The sequence below is a fragment of the Wolffia australiana genome, chromosome 3, assembly GCF_029677425.1.
Source record: "Wolffia australiana isolate 7733 chromosome 3, ASM2967742v1".
NCBI lineage: Eukaryota > Viridiplantae > Streptophyta > Magnoliopsida > Alismatales > Araceae > Wolffia > Wolffia australiana.
Window position 1 is genome coordinate 22,728,932 of NC_135837.1, and position 10,130 is coordinate 22,739,061.

At 38.9% G+C, this 10,130-nt stretch overlaps 1 pseudogene across 1 annotated transcript; it reads right to left on the reverse strand.

Annotated features, from left to right (window-relative positions):
• Positions 1-8,563: 8,563 nt before the first annotated feature.
• On the reverse strand, positions 8,564-9,849 carry LOC144700451 (DNA polymerase zeta processivity subunit-like; annotated as a pseudogene). Its single transcript, XR_013580775.1, has 4 exons — positions 9,461-9,849; positions 9,276-9,388; positions 8,940-9,129; positions 8,564-8,849 (listed from the first exon to the last, which is right to left on the reverse strand). The product of XR_013580775.1 is annotated as a DNA polymerase zeta processivity subunit-like (transcript).
• Between the last annotated feature and the right edge of the window lie 281 nt (positions 9,850-10,130).

The window sequence follows — 10,130 nt, forward strand, 5'->3', positions numbered from 1 at the left end:
TTCTTCGGCCCCCAATTATTTATCTTCGGGTGGAGTTCCATTACAGCATTAGAAGACTCTTCTGCTAGTGGAATGAGCAAGGGCAGAGGTGTGACACATCTTCGACGACTCTAAATACCTAGGATGTCATCACAGATACCAAGATCTACGCCAGCACAGAGGAGATTGGTGAGAAAGGACAATGAGCTAAGGGCCCCCCAATAAGTACACTCATCCCTTTTTCTTCAAATCAGGGTGGATCCTTTAAAAAAACTTGACTCTATATGGATGAATTTAGCCTAGAAATTTCTTGGATTTTATTAATTTTCATTAAATCTTTTTTCAGCTTAATTTCATCAGAGTTTTCATAGTTCAGCCCCATTGAGGTATTCTATTGAACGTGTATCATGCACCGGATATTTCCATTTTTAATTTATTTTTGTTTCAAATTTATCTTATATGAAATAGAAAAAACTTACCAATCAAATATATGAACTCTATGAACCACATTATCTTACTATATTATATTATATAATCATAAATTAATATATATATATATGTTTAAATATAAATCTATATTAATCATGTAATAAAAGAAATTTTGAACTCTTAATTACTCTCATTTATCCTTATTATCCTTTACTATTCTCTCTCTTTGTGTATCTAGGTCTTATATTTTCCTAAAAAAATTAAAAACAAATTCCCTCATATCTCTTAAATTCTTATCATATATAAATATTTATTTTGTGCATTAATCTATATATAACTAGATAACCCCTTTCACATAACCATCATAATCCTTATCCCATTTTCTCCGATGTTCCTTGTATATATTATTAAAATAAATAAACCTACTGACTAACTCCCTAATCTGAATATTCTTTGCTACACTATATTTTATCTTTCCTTTATTATTCATTACCCAACTTTACATGAAATATATATCCTTTCTAAAATATGTCCTGCTAAGCATATTATCAAACTACTATCTCCCTAGCATATTACTCTTACATCTGAAATAAAATCCAAAACAGTAATTTCTCCACTACCTAAACCTATCCCCATATTATAACTCTATAAATCAATTCCAGTATCCCAATTATTTATTATCTCTAATATCTATACAATGTATTAATACTAATAATAGTCTAACTAATGTATTTTCTTATGAATATATTACCCTCTTTTTTCTAGTTCTCCCTAACAGCACTACTATTACTTATCATCACATATCATCTTAAATCTCGTCTTCATTTAATCAATTATTCCCACTTATTACCTATTTATCTTTCACCCATTTACAATCTTCATTATTATTAGTTTATCACCTCTCTTGTTCTACTGTACAACAATTCTCTTGTCACTCACTTTATCGTCCTCTTCCCCCTTACCCCAACTCAGCTATTACATCAACCTATTAAGACCAGACAGTATGGAGACGACCACTCTCGCATTATACATGGTTGATTTTTCTATAAAAACAAACTTAATTTGTTTAAACAACTTACATTTACAACAACACAAAGAGTACACACCTAAAATCATCATCATTCGGCCTTGTTTTGTTCCTCACCAGTGTGTATCCTTTTTTTTCGCAAAATCACTGTGTCAGGTATGTCCAACCTTGCAGTTGTGCCGGTAGATCAATCCATCCATGCCCTGGACGCCACCCAGGGGGTGTTTCTTTATGAAATGTAGTGTTTTTATTATTTTTAGGCGTGGAGTGAGCGTACATGTCCCAATTGCACACGGACCCTACTCACCCACACCAATGTTGCAGGAAAGAAAAAGGTACATTGTGCCAGCAAGAATTGGGGGAGCCCTTTTAGAGATGCAAAGTGTGGAGGCACCAGTGTGTATCCACCAACATCTGGGTCATAATCAGATGTGGTATTTCTTTCATTCACTCTAGTTTACACTCTTCTAATGTCTGTAGCACTCCTTAGCGCTGTCGAAGTACCAGCAACTGTATATAATTATAATTAATGAATATTTAAAATGATAATTTCTATAATTTTTTTTATAAAATTTAAATAATATAGGATCAAAAAAGATAAAAAATTTACTGAGGCTCTATGTCTCCCGTGTTGAATTCCCTGCTAATAATAGGTATATCTAACCATATGCATGTTATTTAAGTAATTTGAGAGGGTAAGAGTCACCCATTTACCCTAAAGACAGAGAATACAACTCGACTAGCCACAGTAACTTGCTGAATGGTTAGCTCAAACAACAACAAATAAATGATGTAATTCCACTTCTAAAAATCACTCGATGCGATCAACAAATGCTAGTGAATAAAATGGAAAACACAAAGTCCCTAGCAATGATGCCATTAGACAGATGTGAAATCACAGTTTTTAAAACCCAAGTTCATGTATCAAAGAAAAAAAAATACTCAATCAACTCAACAATTAAAACATAATATTATGACGAGTCAAGGTCAAATCCACAGAGAAATAGGTGCTTTTGAGTAAAATCCATGTGTACGAGCGACAATTACATAGAATTGAACTACAATTTGAGTAAACAATTGCAAATAGACGGTGAAAACAAAAAGGAAACTGTGATAGCTATCCAACAGATCCAAAATCGTGTGAATCGGGCCCGCATTTGATGAGAAATCACTAATTTAGAGTTTTGGAATGAGAATTGAGGAGTTTTTGAGGAGAGAGGGATTGAGAGGGGATCATTGTCGACCGCCGCCTCTGCCACCGCTGCCTTTGGTGTCGCCTCGGCCGCTTGCGGTGTCACCTCCTAGTGGAGTGTTGCACCCTCGCAGCTCGGCATCGACCCTTCACGATGCTCACAATGCCTCCCGCCGCGATGCGCATCGTGACTCCCACGGTGCCTCATGCCGATGCCGCCTTTCATGGCATTGCCATCATTAGTACCACCTCCTACGGTCTATGCTGCCGTGGGCGCCGCCTCTTGCGGTAATGCCGCTATTTGCACTGCCTCCTGCAGTGCTTCTGCCATCTGCACTGCCTCCTGCGGTTAAGTTTTCGTATGTGCTGCCTCCTACAGAGCTGCCATCATTGGCACCGCCTTCATCAACGACTCTCACCGAGGCTTTCACGTAGGGGTCTGCAATGTTGTGAGGAGGTGGCCTGCGTGGCAGTGCCCTCCCCCTAGTACGTCCTAGCAGTGTTCGCCCATCACGATACCGGTACCGGATGCCGGTATCGGCACAGATGCTGTATCGGTATCAGATATCTGTTGCTACAGTGCCGATAGCCGACACTGATATCCGTCTCAATATCGGCATCCGTCTCCGTCTCAGGGGGGAGGATGACGACATCAGATATCAGGTGTGGATATCGGTTTTCAATATCCACATCGAAAGGATACTTAAAATATTTTTAACTGATAAATATTCAGCGATTAGAATCGTTTAACATGGGCAAGAGAGTAATAAGAGAGCTTTCTGACTACATCTCGTTTAATATATACAGCCAAATATTATCAATTTTTTCCATATGGGATAACAGGATTCGGGTTTGGTGTTAAACTCCGAATCCCTTTATCCCATATGGAAGAAAATAGAATGAACAAATATATTTATTGGACGCTGTGATATTATGTTAAATAATGAACAAATATAAGGGCCATTTAATATAGCAGGTATATATTAAAATATAATTTTACCATTTAATGTATTGTCGGATTCATTTAATATATACAGAGAAAGATTTCTAATTTCTTCCATGTGGATTACGGGATTCTGAGTTTAGATTAAACTTCGAATCCTGTTATCCCATATGGAAGAAAATAAAAATTTTGCACTCTATATATTAACTGAGATTGAAAATAGAATTAAATCATTCGATGCTAATGTACGTAAGTCATAGATTAATATGAAAATTGTATTTTTTATTGTCGATACCAGTTTCGATATCTGGATATCGCTTTCGATATCCAGATATCGAAAGCCGATATCCGGCAACTGGTATCCGTCACGTCCCTCTACCTACGGTATCTGGTACAGATATCCATCTACCCCTCAGAGATGGATATCGTCTGATATCCGATATCCGATATCCAGCATCTTCCCATTTTTTCCTGGATATCGGATATCGATTGTCCGATACCGGATGATTGACGGATATCGGTTGGGCGAACCCTACGTCCTAGTGATGGTGTGGTGGTGTGTCCTGCTCACGGTGGTGTGTGTGGCTTGTAAACAAAAATCTAGAGGACACATTAGTCTCACACCAAATAAATTGACATACCCCATATCAAAATATAATTTCAAATATTATTCAAAATATCTCTCATGCATGCCACACATGCATCACACGTAGGGTTGGGAAAAAATGTTTCGTTCGTTTGCGAACATGCGAACGAACAAACACGAACACAAACACAAACGGTCCAAATCAGACACGAACATGTTTGCGAACGGTTCGAGAATAGATGAACCATTCATGAACAGGAGGCATTCCCGAGGTAATGTAATATAAATTATTATTTTGACACTAAATAGAGAGAGAGAGGGAGAACGGGGATCTCCCTCTCTCTTTCCCGCCCTCCTCTCCCTCCCTCCCTCACTCACTCACTCTCCCCCCTTCCTCTCCCCATGCCCCCTCTCTCTCTCCCCGAACCTCTTTCTAGCGTGTGGCCTTCCCCTCTCTCTCCCCGCCCCCCTCTCCCGTGCGGCCATGCCCCCCTCTCTCTCTCCCGCTTTCTCTCTCTCCCTCTCCCTCTCCCTCTCCCTCCCTCTCCCTCTGCCTCGCTCGCTCTGTCTGTCTCGCTCGCTCGCTCTGTCTGTCGCTCTGTCTGTCTCGCTCGCTCGCTCGCTCGCTCGCTCTCTCGCTCGCTCGCTCGCTCTCTCTCTCTCTCTCTCGCTCGCTCGCTCTCTCTCTCTCTCTCTCTCTCTCTCTCTCTCTCTCTCTCTCTCTCTCTCTCTCTCTCTCTCTCTCTCTCTCTCTCTCTCTCTCTCTCTCTCTCTCTCTCTCTCTCTCTCTCTCTCTCTCTCTCTCTCTCTCTCTCTCTCTCTCTCTCTCTCTCTCTCTCTCTCTCTCTCTCTCTCTCGCCCTCCCTCTCTCTCTCTCTCTCTCCCTCTCTCTCTCTCTCTCTCTCTCTCTCTCTCTCTCTCTCTCTCTCTCTCAATCGCTCTCTCTCTGCCCTCCCAAAGCGTGCCCCCATTTGCTTTATTAAATTTTCGTCCTTATGTGTTCATTCGCAAACTAACTGAACAGGAACACGAAAAGGATTTTTTGGCTGTTTGTTCGTCAAAGAACAGTGTTCGTTCGTTGACGAAACACAAACTTCCCTACCCTGGTCCACACGGGCATGAAATGCGTGCCCACATGGGGACAAAATTAATCATAGATATAAAAGTTGTTGTGGGATATAGACTTTGTGTGGGCATATCTCCCTATTGGTTGCTCCAAATTGGGTGAAAAATTTAGCCAATTCTTCTCTCCTCGGAGGACTCTGCATTCATTCATCCTGTATTTAAATTTTAGATATTCACTCATTCATATTCAGTTTCAAGCTTGGCACCCTAGTCCTCAAATGCTGGTCGTGCCACGCGTGCAACGATCGATAGCCTAGGAATCTCATAACCTTGCGCCTCCAATCATCAAACTCCAAAGAAAATGATTAATTCATTAAGGTTTGACCTTTTGGATGGCCAAACCTGTAAATTGCCTCGTATGAACGCCAAATTCACAAAAAAGAGCAAACAGGTGATGAAAAGCAATGAATGCGGAAATGCTGAAACTGTAAGCTAACTTGCATCAAATTTGTATGAATTAGGAGTTAAAATTGATTATAAATGGCATTAATGAATGTCATGATGGCATGTTATCGGCACCACCATTTCGCTTGCTTGCTATTTAGCTCATTTCCTGTCAAATATTTACGATTTTATATTTAGGTGTAAACTAAATATGGTTTGCTTCCTTTTAAAACCCTTAACTAAAAAATTCTCAAAAATTTTAATATAAGTGTTTAAATAAGTGACTCATTCTGCTTTAAGGTACTTTTGAGTTGGACTCTTAGAAGATTCCTACAATTTGATGGTCTAAGAATTCAACTCATTTTAACAAAATTAAGTTTGAAGTTAAAATCGAATAAATGCACCATCAATAAGATATAGCTCCTCCTCAACAGGCTTGAATGATGATCAGGCTTGAACAATCTAATTAAGCATGGATTTTATTGCAAACTGATGGGGAACCATTTAAATATGATAATAATATGATTAAATATTTTCCTATGTTTTATGGTTTGATAATAAGCCACGCTCAACAACTGTCAATTGGTGAATAATTAAAAATTATTCATATTTGAAACAGTGTATAGTATAATTAGGAATATTATCACTATTTCACAAAAATAAACCTATGAAATTCTTGAGACTTTAAAAAAAATGATCAACTCAATTTGTGCAGATCGGATCCATGATTTCTCAAAAAATGTCATGTTGATTTGTTCATATGTCCAGCCTCTAGAGGTATTCTCCTACTATGTCTGAAATGCGCATAGTACTAATTGTTTATTTGGTTATGATCTAAGTTGGGGGATATTTGATGACTCCAAAATGATAGTAATAAATATGTGCATTTCTAGCTAATTATCTACTTCTTTATCTTTATCTGCATATATCATCAAAATTTATGCTAAGTTGTGAAAAATCATGAATAAAATCACCTTTGTATAATTTTGAGTTAATTATTGTCATTTGTGGGACTAACCCCACTTAACTCAATGAGTTAAGTGGAATGAATATCACACTCTTCTTAGTTTATGCGGAAGATGCAGGAATTGGGTGAAAATTTCATGAATAAAGGGGATAATTAAATGAAGTAGATGCTATTTGGCCCAAAGAAGCAGGCCCAGCCATGAACCAGGGCCAAGAAAGGAGGCCCAAATCAAGACAGCTGGCTCTAGTCTAAAGGCCCACTAAAAAAGTGCCATTAGGCCCACTATGAGAGGCATCCTTGGCCAAAGAAATGAGGGCAAGGGGAACGTTCATTCATGAATATTTATGAGCATTTAAGGTGCTCGGATGCTGATTGGAGGACACCCTTGGACGTGGATCCAAGTCAGAGAAGAAGATCTAGCCATTCAATCCATGAATCACTCAAGGGTGGAAACTTAAAGATACCATCTTTAATGCTAATTAAGGAAAGAATTCTTGAACGTACCTAGGGTATATTCAAAGGTCTCAATGCTGATTGGAGGACCATCATGGACATGGATCATGACCCAGAAAAGAAGATCTGGCCATCCAATGTATTAAAAATCCAATGGCTCTCATTTGCTCTCTCTCCCTATATAAACCCCTTCACCCTATCGTAATATTCATATTGTGAATCAATCCAAAGTAATGTTTGGTGGCCTAAGTGCAATCGAGTCATAGATCCATTCACCTTAGTGAGTGCCAGGCTGAGCAGGAACCATCCAGGGCTGAAGAAGCTGGTGGAAAGGAGAAGAAGAAGTCCCTTGGGCCTTGGAGGGTGTGACAACGAGGTTACCTTATTATTTACCCTTTTTCACTCTTACCTGTTTGTCGTTGTCTTCTGGTTAGCCAACATCCAGATGGTTCCAACGCATCCGACCACGCTCAAAAAATTCCACACCATATCATCATTATAAATATTTTAAATATATTTGTTTTATATTTTATTTAGTTAGTTATTTATTTTCATAGTAGTAAACCCAATTCTAAGATTCATTAATAAATTATAAGTAAAGTGCAAATTAATTAGAATAAACCCTTGCTCCCTGTGGATTGACCCTTACTCTCCCTAGGCTAGTAAAGTTATTATAAATTTTGTTTTTTTAGTTCACATAAACCAACGACACTAATTAGTAAGGTTAAATCATCACTAATTACCTCTAAAATCTGAATTATCAACATTGTAATATATTTTAACTAAAATTCGGAGTAAAAACAACATTTTCTTTTCTCTTAAAAGCAGTTGGCAGTAACTTTATATTTTCTCAATACCAATACAACACTTGGATTTTAAAGATTATGATAATTTTATGTGAATTTTCTTCCTATTCCACAAGATCTGAACATAGGTCATGTGAATGAAGGATTCAAGTCCCTTGAAGTGGCTCACAGGAATATCTTGTTTGTAAGAAGAGAGAGATAGTTTTTATTCTTAAAGAAAGAGGGTAAAGAGAGAGAGATGAATATTGCCTCAGAAATGGTATGTAGGACATTTAAATAATTATTATAATTTTAAAAATTATTAAGTAAATTTAAATAGTTCCAATTCACCCTTAGTAATTAAACTACAATAAATAGTTTTTAGGGTCATTTTCATTTCTTTTTTAAATTAGTTCAGTTTTTATTATTTTATTAAGCATCTAAGAGTCCATATTTTTTATAGTGACATGTGAGTTGAATGAAAAACTCAAATTTAGGTTAAATTTATGTCATTGCACATTTGACTTTAATCAATAAAATTTATAAACCTTTACGTATAAACAAACACGTTGGTCAATAGGTCGATCCTACCAGAGTATTCACATCTCATGTCTCATGTTTCAAGTCGATATCTGCTTCTCAAGTAGCATTATGCTTACACCTTGAATAAAAAATATGTGTGCACTGAATTCATTGAGGAAGATTTTTAACTTTTTTATTCTATAAAATCAATCCAGATGACAATTGGGCAAATATTTGTATCATCATCCTTATAGAGTATGAAGACGAGTGGGTTCACCAGGGTCAGGGCGCTTCAAATACAGCTGCAGCTTCAAAGGGTTGCTGCCCATCGATTTTATTGGGGTGATGAGAGGAGGATGTTGCCACAGCTTTGTGTCTATGGGAATCCAAAGCCGTTGTTCTTTGTCGGCAACGTTAGGGAGAGTATGAAAATAAGCAGCAATTTCCCAATCACATCCTGTTTTAATGGAAAAAAAAAAATCACCCAAAGCACTCCCAAATAGCCACATTACTTGCTCTAATTGGATCATTGAAATTATTAAATTACCAGGCGGTAGAGGCTTTGTGAGGGCCTCAAACACCGATAACTTGATCAAAAACGCTCTGAGTGAGAACTCAAGATCTCAATCCTCAACCATTGAACTCTGAGACTGGTTCAGGGCGAGCCTGAACATGAATTTCTCCACGGGGACCTGCTCTCTGTCGTAGAAGACAACGGCTACTCTATCCACCAAAGCCTGTAGGATAAACCTCAAGATAAGAAAGCCAAGGGAGCTCAAATTTCTACAAAAACGCCCAATATGATATCACCATGATCGATGCTTGATCATATCAGAACACCCCTTTGCTAAAACATGAACAATTTTAAAAACTTGGGTCTAACCTTTTGGATGAAGGGGAGGAGACCGAAGACAGCGGAGTGGATGTAGTCATTTAGCTGAGGATGGCAAGCCTTGTGGACTACCGTGTTCATATATCTCCCTCTTTGGAATGCTCCTGTAACGATGAGAATTGTATATATATTCATCATCCTGGAAGCAATTTAGAGAGCAAGAGAGAGGTATGCACCGTGGGGATAGACTCCCTTGAGGAAGACGATAGAGGTCACGGCGACTTCCAAAAACTCCATCAAAATCCTACCCGTTTCCCCTATTGGCCGGATCATACCTTGGCCGAAATATTTTTAGGGTCTTCCGCTAAAAATAGGGGCTGATCGATGGCTCCCTCAGGTACACTCACACCACACCTGACTTCCTGAATCTCCCAAAAGACTTCCTGATGTTGGCGGTCGCGGTCAAATTTACCTGACCGTCGAGTGTAGTGCGGGCACCCGACAACACGAGGAGGGGGAATCCTTTCTCCTATCATTCTCGTTCTTCTCTTCTCCTCCTTCCCTTTCTTTCTCTCCGAACGAGGAGGGGGTGAGACCAAGAACTCGATTAAACAACTACTTGAAATACCTGGTCTTAGAGTCCTATGGCCATCCACTCTTCCCTTTTAAAGGGAAGTCAATTGGGCCCCTAATGGGTCAACAAGAGAAGGGAGGGGGAAGGGGGGTATTGGTCCATTAAGGGGGCCCGTATATAATGGGCCCCCATTACAAAAATAAAGGGGAATTAAGCATAAAAGAAAGGGGAAAAGAAAAGGGAGGGGGTCCAAACGACTGAGGACCCCTCTCCATGACGGCGAAGACACAAAACACAGATAAAATGACTGACACGGACTCGACGAAATGACT